The sequence below is a fragment of the Mesoplodon densirostris genome, chromosome 3 (genome assembly GCF_025265405.1).
Source record: "Mesoplodon densirostris isolate mMesDen1 chromosome 3, mMesDen1 primary haplotype, whole genome shotgun sequence".
Lineage (NCBI taxonomy): Eukaryota > Metazoa > Chordata > Mammalia > Artiodactyla > Ziphiidae > Mesoplodon > Mesoplodon densirostris.
Window position 1 is genome coordinate 67,643,666 of NC_082663.1, and position 14,146 is coordinate 67,657,811.

Genomic DNA, 14,146 nt, shown 5'->3' on the forward strand with positions numbered 1-14,146 from the left:
TTGCGGTACGCGGGCCTCTCACTGTTGTGGCCTCTCCCGTTGCGGGGCACAGGCTCCGGACGCGCAGGCTCAGCGGCCATGGCTCACGGGCCCAGCCGCTCCGCGGCATGTGGGATCCTCCCGGACCGGGGCACGAACCCGCGTCCCCTGCATCGGCAGGCGGACTCTCAACCACTGCGCCACCAGGGAAGCCCTGTATATTACCTTTAATCTTTGAAGCAATTCGTTAAGGAAAAGGAAATGTCAGGGCAGAGTAACATGCCCATGGTGGTAAAGCCAGGTCCCAACGCTGGTCTTTTTTTTTTTTTTTTTTTTTCTTTTTGCGGTATGCGGGCCTCTCACTGTTGTGGCCTCTCCCGTTGCGGAGCACAGGCTCCGGATGCGCAGGCCCAGCGGCCATGGCTCACGGGCCCAGCCGCTCCGCGGCATATGGGATCCTCCCAGACCGGGGCACGAACCCGTATCCCCTGCATCGGCAGGCGGACTCTCAACCACTGCGCCACCAGGGAGGCCCCCAACGCTGGTCTTTTTGACGTCAATCCCTTTCTCCTTCCCCTCTGTACCTTACAGAAGACAGGTATCGACCAGCAGGTACCTGTGCTTGTCCTTCTGACAAAATCACTGATGTGATCTTTAATCATTCTTTCAGAGTATCTTTGGACTAGTCCTTTACAGAATCATGTGAAATGTGCCATAAACACAGCCACTTATACCCAGATATGTCCCGCACCTTGGTCTGGAAGCAAATTTTCCATTTTGAAGTTAATGGGTGAAATTTTAAAGAAAGGGCCTAGGTGTGAAGAACTGTTTACCAGAAAGTTAAAATTACTGTTTAAACAGACCTCTTCGTTAAGCGATAAAGGCAAACCTTGGGATGGGTGAGATCCTGCTACATTCTCATGCAGGTTAATAATTGCCTTACAAACGAGCACAGCACACGGACACTCAGTTGCTCCAGGTCAATTTCCTGCAAAGATAAACAATGACATGGGCACTACTAAAATCAAATGCATCTGCTTAAACATATATGCCTATATGCCCATAAATGTGTACATATGGTATATTAGGATGTTTTCATTCGACAATTTTTTAATTAATAAAATTCACTCACAATTTGACTCTCTAAGGAAAACCCAATGATTGATCATCTCTTAGGTTATCTAATTAAGTAGGTCTAAATAAAAGTTTGCTTTTCTCAAAGGATCCATGTAATATAAATATTAAGAAAAGTACAGAGTGGATTTGTCAGCTAACTCATCTTAAGTGAAGGAACAAGAGGTCTTGGAAATCACAATGATGTGTTCATTTCACTTTGTTGAATAGAAATGATAGATGCCATGGCAATTTCAACAAACAAAGCTAAGGAAACACAGTGTGAGGGCAGCCCATGAGGAAATTAGTAGAACATGGAGAATAAGCTTCTTGATCTACTGATTTTTGATCCATTGCAATTTATTATGTATCTTCATGCTCTTTGAATCTGTGATTCTCTGTGAAAGTTGTTTCTTTGTTCTTAAAGCAGAAGTTAGGTGCAAATACTAGGAATGAGACAGAAGTAAACCGATGTGGTTAGCCCATGAGCTCAGGGCTAAATCCCAAGCTATAAGTTTTTCAAGTCAAAACAAATGTGTAAACTAAGAAAAATGTCTTGGTAAATGCCACCAACCCAGCTATTCCCACAGGCACTCAAAAAGCCTCAGCTACAAAACTACTGTGGAAGAGTTGAGTATTTGGAGACATTAGCTAGGATAGCCTCAGTCAGCAGATAGCATTTGGATCAATAATCACTCCAAAAATTATCACTCCAAAAGCAGTCAAAGGCTTCTTATTGTTTACGTTAGATTTATTTGTGTATTTGCGCACTTACTCTTGCCACTAAAATAGCAAGTCTTTTGTTCAAAGTAGAAAACTGCCATTATTTTATTTATTTCATGCCTTCATGATTAATACATTGTCCTCCTTCTATGGCACCACTAATAAACTTGGTATGTTCTTTTTTGGCAAATTCTTGAAGATAAAAATTCAATAAAGACAGAAATGTTAAATATCTTGAAATCAATTTGGACCATTTTTCAGTTCTTTTCTCTATAATTCCTCCTTTTTAAAAAACACGCAAAGTTTAGACTCAGAAGAATTTTATTTTCAAATTCCAAAATTTAATTAGAAAACCTTACTTATTAAACAGTAACTGGATATCAGTTTAGAACCATTTTCTCCCAAAGGGCTGGCAGTATACGTGGGAGTCTTCGAAATTTTCTGGCACATCTAACACCTAACACCTTTAGCCTTTCCTTTCAGGGGAAGAACTTGCCCATAGAACTGTTTCACTACAGTTTTATTAAGCAACTAGTGACAAATAATATTTTTATATCAACCCAGGGAGGTAATCTAAGTACCTTAAATTATTGACTCACTGTTCTGAAAATGTTAAACATATATTGCCCTCATGTTTTAAAATGTATCCTAAGAAACAGACTTGCCTGGTCATTGCAGTGGACAATCTCTAGAGTGTGGACCACATTCACAGAAGTAACTGATATAATTGTCTGATATCTAAGTTATTGGTAACCTCCACCAGTAGCATACAAATGAACTTATTTACAAAACAGAAATGGACTCACAAACATAGAAAACAAACATGGATACCAAAGAAGATGGGGAGGGGGGAGATAAATTAGGGGGTTGGGATTAACATATACACAATACTATATATAAGAGAGGTAAACAACAAGGACCTACTATATAGCACAGGGAACTCTACTCGTATCTTGTAATAACCTATAATGGAAAAGAATCTGAAAAAGAATAGATAGATAGATATGTATAACTGAATCACTTTGCTGTACACTTAAAACTAACACAACATTGTAAATTAACTATACCTCAGTTTTAAAACTGTAATTATAAAGAAGAAGACCAAACCTTCACTTTATGGTACTGGATTAGGCACCACACAATCATGCGCAATAGACACAATCTGTTCCTGCCACTAGCTCCAAAAATAAAAATGACTGTGTCTTCATGTTATCACATATAATGTATGTTAATTCCATCAATGTGATTTGAGTCCTGATTTCTAGTCTGCCTTAGTATAAGAAAAAAAATGAAAAAAAAATTGGGTTGACCATAATTCTTTTCAGGGAAGACACTGAAATTCTTCAGAAAAACTTTCATAGACTCTTGGGATTAAAGGTACAAGTAAGGCTGCTCTTCAAACTGTTCTGCAAGACCAAGTGGAAGAATTTCCTGGTTATATCAGAGAGGTATGGACAGGAGTGGAAATTAAAGGAAAATGGAAGAAGAGGAGTAAAAAGAGTGCTAACAAAATTCTGTCACTCCACAGTGAGACCCCATTCACCTAATATCTTCCATAAAGTTACAGAACCCCAAGCTGCTTCAGTTCATGTAGATGAATCAGTAAATTTATTCACTTTTTAACTTAGTTATTAAAACAGGTGACAGGAGGGCAGCTGGGACTGCAGGTTTTAACAGAGAAGTGAAGTAGACAAAGAAAGAGGAGATAAACTTTAAATCAAATTTTACTAATACCCCAAGGGGAAAATAGGCCCCAAATGGAGTGTGGGTTGCATACGGTTTTTCCAGACCTTTCCAAACACTGTGCAGTGAGCTTCCCAAGCACAATAGTCTCATACTGTATATAGAAAACTATCTCCTGAAGGACACTGCTGTTTGCCCTAGTTTCATATGAACTTTTTTACTGACTATTCCTATATCATATAGACTTACCTTTTATGCCTATAATCCTGATATTCTTCAATTAGATTACAGCAGAGTTATGGACAAATAGAGGTATTTCAGGTGTCCCTTTACACACAGATTTCAAAATAATGTACATCTTTCAAAATGTTTAGAATTTATCATGAATTACATATTTTCAAGGTATGAAGATGAAGTAAATTAAAAATTCTCTTTATGCTATTACCATGTGGCAATCCCCACATGGGGGCTGATAAATAGAAATGCTTGTCACCCTTTTTGAATGATATGGGGAAATTAGTCTTGAATAATGCAGATTATTCAGGGTAATTGGGAATGTTTCTTTGGCATAGAGTATGATCACCCTGCTGTTAAAGAGATTGGAAAAAGCATCAGAGAGTAGCTGGCATGAGATATGGAACTTGAATGACAGGACTATAACAAGCAGAAATGAGAAGATATCATTTAGAAAGAGGGAAGACACGGGGACAAGAAATCAGATGTGTTTGGGGGAAGAGCCTACAGTCCCATTCATCTGTAGAGTGAAGTCCAGAAGTCAGCCTTGGGAGCCAGCTCTTGGCACAAGTGTCAGTGTTCTCATGATGGAACAGTGGTCAGCTCCTTCACTGAGCTTTTTATGAAGCAGGCGTTGACAAGAGGAAAGCAGAAAGGAAGAAGTTGGAAGATGCTAAGTGTTGACTACAGCTGGCAAATGGGTGTGATTGGGATCAAAATTATTAATGTATGACTGTTGCCAGCCTTTCCCATCCACCGACTGGCTCAAGAGGAGTCTTGCTTTTCTATGCCATTTCTTCCCTTTCTCCAGCCACCTAGGAGGCCCTTGCCTTGTCAGTTTCATTCTGTAGGTTCTCACAATCAAGAATGGAAAATAGACAAAAGAGCACATAATCAGAGAGGCAACAGAAGGCCTGTGCCATTGTTATTGGAATATAAAGGAGTACAGCAATCTTCAGGAAAACCCAATACACAAGCTGAAAACAGCTTTCTTTTTCTGTTTCTTTTTCTTTTTTTAATCCAAAGCAAAGTTAGATAATAAGAACCAGAAGTTTAAGGAATATCCTCTGCAGGGGGTAGCTCAGCACCATTGTAATTTAGACATAAATATAAATTATATTCATTGGTTAGTGGGATCAGGGCTATTATGGTAGGCATAAATAACAGACTGGGGAGATTTTGCTAAATTAGACAAAGACTAGGGAGACATTGAGGGCTCCTGAACAAGGTGGTGATGTGATTAGTATTCTTCTTTAGGAAAAATTATCTAACAGCTTTATCCACATAAAGGAGAGAGGAAAAAATTTGAAGACAAGTAAAATCAGATAGACTTTGCAATATGCCAGGTTAAAGGTAGTGAGGAACTAAAAGAGGAGAGTGAGGACAGAAAAGAGAAGATGGCAAGGTATTTGGAAAGCAAGCTCAACAGTACCATGATGAGAGGAAAAGGAAAAGAGATAACAATTTGAGGTTTCAGGCCTCAGAAATTGAGGGAATAGAAGTGCCATTAACAAAAGTGAGGATACCAGAAGGAAAAGCTGACTTCAGGGCAGACATCGTTAGGTCAATTTTACATACATTGTTTTTTATGTACATCTGGGTGAGAATGTCCCATGGACAAATGGAAATGTAAGCTCCAAGAGGAAAGGCCTGTGTGTGCCTTGCTCCCTTTGCCCCATGGTATCTCTGAAGCCCAGCATATAACAGGTGATCAATAAACACTGCTGAATAAATGAAGAATGAAAGTCTACCCAATACTCTGAGTTCTTATGATACATGATTACAATTTTTCATGCTTGTTTCTCTTTATTTATAGATTCTGCTTTATACACATGCGTCTTAGATCTCCATTTCCGAGTGCCCTCAACCCTTGTTTGTTGAATTAATGTTAGTAGATACTCTTTAATCGTAGTTTATGTACAACCCCATTCACAATTCTCATCTGCTTTTAGCATATTCAAATAAGATAAAACTCACTAAATGCCATATTAATATAAATAGAGAAATATACATATCTCTAATACTTATTTTAAGGAAAGAGCAACAGATATAAATAACTACAGGTATAACTACGTAAATAACCATCAGCATTTTATCTGGTTATTCTGTTTGGTTAAGAGCCTACTTGAAGTTGTCAACTATTACATTTCCTTTCAACTACAAAGAGCCTGAAAGGGCTTCCCTGGTGGCGCAGTGGTTGAGAGTCCGCCTGCCGATGCAGGGGACACGGGTTCATGCCCTGCTCCAGGAAGATCCCACATGCCGTGGAGCGGCTGGCCCCGTAAGCCATGGCCGGTGAGCCTGCACATCCGGAGCCTGTGCTCCGCAACGGGAGAGGCCACAGCAGTGAGAGGCCCGCGTACCGCAAAAAAAAAAAAAAAAAAAAGAGCCTGAAAAAGACTGTTGGGCAACAACTTGGAAAAGACTATTTAAAAGGTAAATATGGGTCCTGGTCGAAGATGGCAGCGGCAGCTGGAGCCCGTGTTTCTGGGCTGCTAGGTCGTTCCCGGCTGTTGAGCCAGCCTATGTCGAGTGGCGCCCACAGCGAGGAGGGCTCAGCTTGCATGTGGAAGGCCCTCACCAACTTCGTGGCGCTCCCCACGGTGGGAGTGAGCATGCTGAATGTCTTCTTGAAGTCACACCACGGAGAGGAGGAGAGACCCGAGTTCATCGCCTACCCCTATATCCACATCAGGTCCAAGCCCTTTCCCTGGGGAGATGGTAACCATACACTTTCCGTAACCCTCATGTGAATCCGCTTCCAATTGGCTATGAAGACGAATAAAGAGAACCTGGACCACTACCCAGTGAAGACCACAACACTGGTTTGGACCATTACTCTGCACACATGGACCAGAAAATTGTACGGGACCTTAAGCTCACCTCCTTGTATCCAGTGATGACCATTATACTTGATGACCATTATACTGATCTTCTGTCCCTTTGCTTATGGCTTAAATAAATAACTTAGTCACGAGCTGAAAAAAAAATGTAAATATGTTTTAATTTCATGAATGGCTGGAGACTCCCTGTACTCAGCAGTAACATATGACTCACATTTGTCCATGGCACAAACTTGTAGAGCAGATACAGATCACAAAACTGACTGTCTCACAAGGCTCCTGTGATACAAACTTTTCCCAAGGTCCTCTCTCTCCTCCTGCAGTGTGTGAGGGCCTTCATAAGGAACATGGTGTTTCTATTTCAGAAAAACTGCACATCCCATATTCTATTTTAAAGGATTTGACAATATATGAGCAGTGTATATATTTATATTGAAAAGGTCTCTTTGGTCATTATGGATGATTCACTGGAGATGTTCCTCATAAGCATGGATTTTAATCTGCAGTGATTCGCCTTACCCCTTGGACTGAGATGGCTTCAGAAAGTTAGATTTTTTTTTAAAAGGCAAACCTTGAAAACAACATCTGGTGTTGAGTTCAGAAATTAGAACCAGATATGCTTCCTTATCCATATTTCGGTTCACATGAGTAGGCTGCCAGGATGGTGAAAGGGAAAAGGTTTGCGAATTTAATTTTTGTCTTGTTTTTAAAGAAATAATAGAAATATTTTAATGCTCAAAGTAGTTATGGGTCTTTTTAAGTATACAGACCATCCCTGAATGTACATAAAGAAATATTAGAATTAATATAAATTTTAGGTAATAGTTAGCATTGTAACAATTCACATTCAAAGGATTCGCCAAGGGTTTCCTCTAAGTAACAAGAGCCAAACAGTATAAAGGCCTCATAGATTGCTTTTAAAACCAGTTTTCCAAATAATTTATGGTATATGTGTTCCCCCAAAAAACTGAGACAGCAAATAACTATTTGATTCAGCTATATTTCGAGCATTAGTATACATCCCATTCAGAATGTCAACATGAAAGAGCAACTAGAATTTTTGTTTTCTAAAACTTCAACAATAACTAAAGGTATGCACAGAAACGTTGGGGATGGTGATTAATAGAATTCTAATTTGGGGTTTACAATTTACCAAGCACTACAGAGCCTATTTTATTTTGCCTTTATAATAAGCTTAAAGTAAACCAAGCATATATTGTTATTTCCATTTAACAGATGTTAAAATTGAAATCTTCAAACATAATGTGTTACATAGTTACTTTCGTAGATCCAGTAAGTACTAGAACCTAGATCATCTGTATCTTAGAGCTTTTTCTATTATTTCATAATACCTTTCTGCATGATGAAAATCCAACAAACAGTGTCCCCAGTTGGCTGGTATTTGAAACCTTGGTTTTAACTGCACTCAATTCTAGAAAAATCGATCTGAGTGAAACATCAGCATTAAAAAACAGACATACTAACATTGCACTTGGAATATCTGTGTGATAAGGAATCCATTAGATCTGGAACTTATTACTTTGACAGGATATCTCTATTAGTGAATTTTTCTAATTGACTTTGTAAGTATGATTTTTATCTTCTACTTTTTTCAATTGTTTTACATGTAAGTTTCTCCATAATCTTTCCATTTCAAGCAATTCTACATCATGAAAATATGTCCTTTGTTCATCCAAGTGTAGAAAGGGTATAAAATTGTCTAATGCATATGCTACATCAATAAGATTTATTTTCCTTTTTTGGTGGGGTGGGGGTGAAAAGGCATCTTTTAAATTCTGCTCTACATCTTACAAATGAGAAAATTGAAATGGAATGTTTCCCTTTTTTAAAATAGGGTTTTTCTTGGTGGCATAGCCCTTTGGCTATTCTGTTGAGGTCAAAGTCTTATTCCAGCACTAGATTATTGGGTTTCCCAAAATGAGCATGACCCCTGGGACATTTTGCCTTTTTCTTACTCCCTCCCCAAATAACGGATAGTCAATCCGTCTCTTTATATGAGATTAATAGCAACAACAACAACAATAATAGATGTCTTTAATTATAAAATTTAGTGTTTCCAGGTGTGGAAAAACAGTAAGAAAGGATGAGAAAATTACAAAATAATGATAATGCATACTTTTTTTTGTACTTTATAGTTAATACAATTTGGCTGATTCCTCAAAATCTATGATGTAGACAGTGAAATTTTTATTCTTTCTGTGCTCAAGAGATAGAAATAGGGGCTCAGAGAAGATAAATAAGGTGTGCAAGCTGATATGCTCAGTAAATGGCAGAGGTGGATTAAGAATCCAAGCAGCTCTGCTCTGCTACTGATTTGCAGTGTCTATGCTACCAAGTTCTCTAATTCTGAAACTACATTCACTTTGAGTAGCCAGATGAGACAAGTGCAGACTGGTCTGAAATTCAGGAGCTCTGAATTCCTGTCTCCACCCCATTTGGCCTGATTTAGTATTCTCAAGTAGCATGACATCACAGTTAAGTGCATGGGCTCCAGAGGCACCCAGACCTGGCCTTACATCCCCATTCCTCCACTTAGCATCTCAAGGAAGCTTCACAAGTTAGTTTCTCCAAGCTTTAATTTCCTCATCTGTGAAACAAAAATTGTTATGAAACTTAAATATAACAAATGTAAAAGTCTTGGCCACAATAAGTATTGGATAAATCATTGCTACTAGCACTTCACTTTATGCTGATTTCTCTTTTCCCATTAATACATATATTTCTTGGAGGAAAGAAAGTGAAAACCCATATAGGTTTCATCACACACAAAATGCTGACCACATACAGAGAGCCCTCCCCCAGGCACTTACGTTCTACCTTGGACACCTTGGAAGTATTGCAAAGGTTCTTGAATACAGATGTACAAGAATAATTTCTTTGAACTGAATAAGTAGTATGTCTTACAGAGCTATGTGACTCTATTTCTTTTATCTCTAGGGTTTTGATCTCATAATAAATAAGCTGAAAATTTACTAAAAAGCTTTATTGAATTCCAGTATAGATTTTCTTGATCAACAGATGGTTAGAGTATTACCATAATTGTAGATGGGGTAGGAAAGCATTGCTTTGTGAAAATATCTGACATTATTCAAAAGGGATGGGAATCAATGTTAGTTTTCAAACCTCAATCAGCATGAATTCATAAGTATTTCTAAAATCAGATGGTACAATTTGATACTGATTCCTAGAGGCTAAAGGATTCCTTTTAATTTATGGCTTGGATTCATTTCCTTGAATGTATCCCAACAACTAAAAAAAGATCATGTTTGATGAAATAATCATAGTTAACAATGAATGCCCTGTTTTTTCCTTGTCTCCTTTTAATTCTGTTACCATTCCAAAAATATAGGATTGGAAATCAGTAGTAATAAATGTAAAGGTGAGAAACTCAATTATAATTCCAAGGGACTCATTCAAAGACACCCCAAAATCTTTACACAAATATTAGTGTTGATAACTCCATTAATATACTTATGTACATAAATTCAGAGTATTTCTATATCATTTACCATGTTCTCAGTCACAAGTAATAGGAAGCTCAAAATGGATTAAACATTAAGGAAACTATTGGCTTTCATAGCTGGAAATTCAGAGGTAAGGTGAACTTTGGAGGAGGCATTATCCAGTGGTTCTGGTTGGGTTCCCTGACAGTTTTCTCTGCTCTGTCCCACTCCTCAGGATGGAGCAGAATAGCTTCAGAAGATACAAACCCCACAACAGCAAATGACCACAGCCAAGAGAAGAAAAAAGTAGCTTTCAGAACTCTCTCATAAAAGAGAGAGAACTTCTTTCTGAATCCCCCCAAAATTCCCCCTCAAATGTGTTTGGTTGAAATTGAGTTGCATGCTCATTTTTATTCCAGTGTTTGGGGTGGTAGAGTGATGGAATTATGGCCACTCAAGGTCAACTTTCCCTGAGGTACTTGGCTGTGTAGTAAAAGGGTAATGAATGAAACAAAACTGAGATTCTCTTGGGAAGGAATAAATGGAGAATATGTACCTCTACATAGGCAACGATCAGTGTCTTCTGCCTCTTTCAATATCTACCCATTCATTTTTCAAAGAGGTATTAACTGAGATAGTTAACAATATCTACCCATTCATTTTTCTAAGAGGTATTTACTGAGATAGTTAAGATCCTGAAACAAAAATACTCCTGATATACTCTTGGAAGAAAAGTACAAATATTTTAAGTATTAAATAAATTGGCTTGAGCTATGAAATTCTTTTTTTTTTTTTTTTTTTTTTTGCTGTACGCGGGCCTCTCACTGCTGTGGCCTCTCCCGTTGCGGAGCACAGGCTCCGGACACACAGGCCCCGCGGCCATGGCTCGCGGGCCCAGCCGCTCCGCGGCATGTGGGATCCTCCGGGATCGGGGCACGAACCCGTGTCCCCTGCATCGGCAGGCGGACTCCCAACCACTGCGCCACCAGGGAGGCCCTGAAATTCTTATATTGCTGGCAAGCAACCATGTCACAAGTCATGGACAAGATTAAACTTTAAGTTTAATGGCTGGGATAATTCCAAGTATAAGAAAGGAGCACACTGCAAATATGTTTCATGCTCATACAATGGTGCATATCACCTCTTAAAAATGTAAACCAGAAGATTTCATGCAAACTAAAACACGTTTTCTCATAGAAAGCACTCAGTTTTGGGATAGGCATTCAGGAGTGGGATGGTATTAAGATTCATATAGTGCCAGATGCTACTATGATCCACAAATTAATTTTAACCAGTGATCTGTCCAGAACCCAGTAACAAAAATACTTCCCTGGAAATGAGATTTTACTTAAAAAAAGATTTATATATGACTGTTAATGTTTACCACGATTTTTAAAAATGAAAAATGAAGATTTTCAGAGGTCTAATGAAGCCAAGAGGAAAATAAAGACTTTCTGGAACTGGTGTTTTGGACAGTGTTGACTGCATCAAAGGAAATTTTTTTTTATTTTAGAATTTCTTTTTATTCATGCCCTATAATTATTTTTAAAGCACTTACAAATCTCTTCCCCCAAAAAGTTTGGGCTTTTCTTTTTTTTTAATATATATATATTTTTTAATGTGACTTTATTTGGAAATAGGGTCTTTTAATCTATTTAATTTATTTATTTTTGGCTGCATTGGGTCTTCGTTGCTGCACTCAGGCTTTCTCTAGTTGTGGCGAGTGGGGGCTACTCTTCCTTGTGGTGCACAGGCTTCTCATTGCAGTGGCTTCTCTAGTTGTGGAGCATGGGCTCTAGGCGCACGGGCTTCAGCAGATGTGGCGCTTGGGCTCAGTAGTTGTGGCTCACGGGCTCTAGAGTGCAGGCTCAGTAGTTGTGGCACACATGCCTAGTTGCTCTGCAGCATGTGGGATCTTCCCAGACCAGGGCTCAAATCTGTGTCCCCTGCATTGGCAGGTGGATTCTTAACCGCCGCACCACCAGGGAAGCCCTGGGCTTTTCTTTAAAACTAATTTAACTTTGAAAAATTATTGTTTATATTAATTGATTAAGTATAAAATGGATACTATACCCAGAAAGAATTAAAATGCATAGTCCTGCCCTCAAGAATTTAAAATCTATTTGAGGACATCAATCCAAAAATATAAGAAACAATTAATAAACAAAAAATGATAGCATTTAATTAACCACTAAATTGTGAATTAAGGCATAGTCATATAGAAAAGACCAGATGAGGAAAATCATGTACTTCAGAGAAGTTGCAGAAGCCTTATTAACATCATACTAACATCTATTGAATACTCACCATGTACCAGATATGTTTAATAACATATCATTTAATCCCACTACAACCCTATACATTCCAATCATTATCATCAATATTTTACAGACAAAGAAATTAAGGCTTAGAGAGATTAACTTGCTCAAGTTGAAAAGTTAGTAAAAAGCAGAATTGGGAATTGAGCCCATATAGTCAAATCCTACCATGTGGTTACTTAGTTACTAAGGTATTCTGCCTCCATGGAATATGACAAACGTGGTGAGCACTTTCAAGACTTAGAGGTCCTTCTAAATCAAGGAGGATAGAGAGAGGTATTTTAGGAAGGAGGACCAACACCATTGAAGGCATAGTTGCTGGAGTGTCCATGGTATATATTAGGGCCCTTAAAAGAAACTGCGCAGACTGAGTCTAAAGTTTGAACCAAGTCAAAGAGAAGAAAAGGTTGGACAAATTCAGTGGAGTTGGGTTACAGAGATTAACAGAGGCATTGATGGTTTTACAAAACAATTTCTCAATATAAAATAACCATTTGAGGGACTTCCCTGTTGGCGCAGTGGTTAAGAATCCGCCGGCCAATGCAGGGGACACGCGTCCGAGCCCTGGTCCGGGAAGATCCCACATGCCGCGGAGCAACTAAGCCCGTGCACCACAACTACTGAGCCTGAGCGCCACATCTACTGAACCCCACATGCCTAGAGCCCGTGCTCCACAACAAGAGACGCCACTGCAATAAGAAGCCTGCACACCGCAATGAAGAGTAGCCCCCGCTCGTGCAACTAGAGAAAGCCCGTGCACAGCAACGAAGACCCAATGCAGCCCAAAATATAAATAAATAAATAAATTTATAAATAAAAAATAACTGTTTGAACTCTTTCCTCCCCTCTCTTTCTCTTCCTCAGCTGCATCTTCAAATTCCAAAAAACTTGAAATGAATCACCAGAGACCACCCAACATCTTTCAGACATTTAGATTAAACTCAAAAGCATAGAAGTGTTCTTAATAGCTAAAAGGTTAATACTTTTCAAATCCTGGGTCAGCCTACCCCAGAGAGAAAGCAAGAGACATCCTGGTGACCTGGAAAGCCCCCAGGCCCCCAGGTGACCTTCCAGGGATGCTCCTCCACATTCCACATATTTTGCAGTCTAGCCTTGCCTTGTCAGTTCGAAATGGAATGTTTATAAATACGTGGTTAATCTCTGGGCTAAAAACTGGCCATTGTGATTGCCTCAGGGAAAGATAGCTGGATGGTTGGGGAACATTCAAAGAGAAGAGACTTGCTTTCCTTCTCCCTACCAACCCCTTGGATGTTTTCAATTTTGAAGGCTATACATGTTTATGCAATATGTTTATTGCAAATGAATTAACTTTTTAGTGGCCTTTTTGCCTGTCTCAGAATGCATTCAAAGCACAATTGCCAGCCAAGTTCCCAAAAGCACAGTTCCCATCACATCCTGCCCCATCCCAAACCTTCAGTGCATGCCCATTACTAATAATAACTAACTCACAAGGTTCACAAGAATTGATTTACTGATATCTTTTATGTTTCACACCACACTTTGAAGTAGGTTATGCCTCATATGACAAGTAGTAAAATGGCATGTAGTGAATTTAAAAGATTTGTTCAGGGTTACACAGCTAACTGGTAATGCTGCTGAGACTTGAGCTTTTAATACATGCCACTTTCTGTGATATCATGCAGCCTCTCACATACAGCATAATCAGATCAAAACTCTTTAGCCTACCATTGATTTCTAACCTTCCTTGGAAGTTTTCTCATGCAAATCCCCAACACCTATCCTTTGCTCCAGGTAAACTAGTACTTAA

The 14,146-nt window shown here is 38.9% G+C and overlaps 1 pseudogene; it reads left to right on the forward strand.

The window, feature by feature from the left end:
- Window positions 1-6,221: 6,221 nt before the first annotated feature.
- On the forward strand, window positions 6,222-6,517 carry LOC132485290 (cytochrome c oxidase subunit 6A1, mitochondrial-like; annotated as a pseudogene).
- The last annotated feature ends 7,629 nt before the right edge of the window (window positions 6,518-14,146 follow it).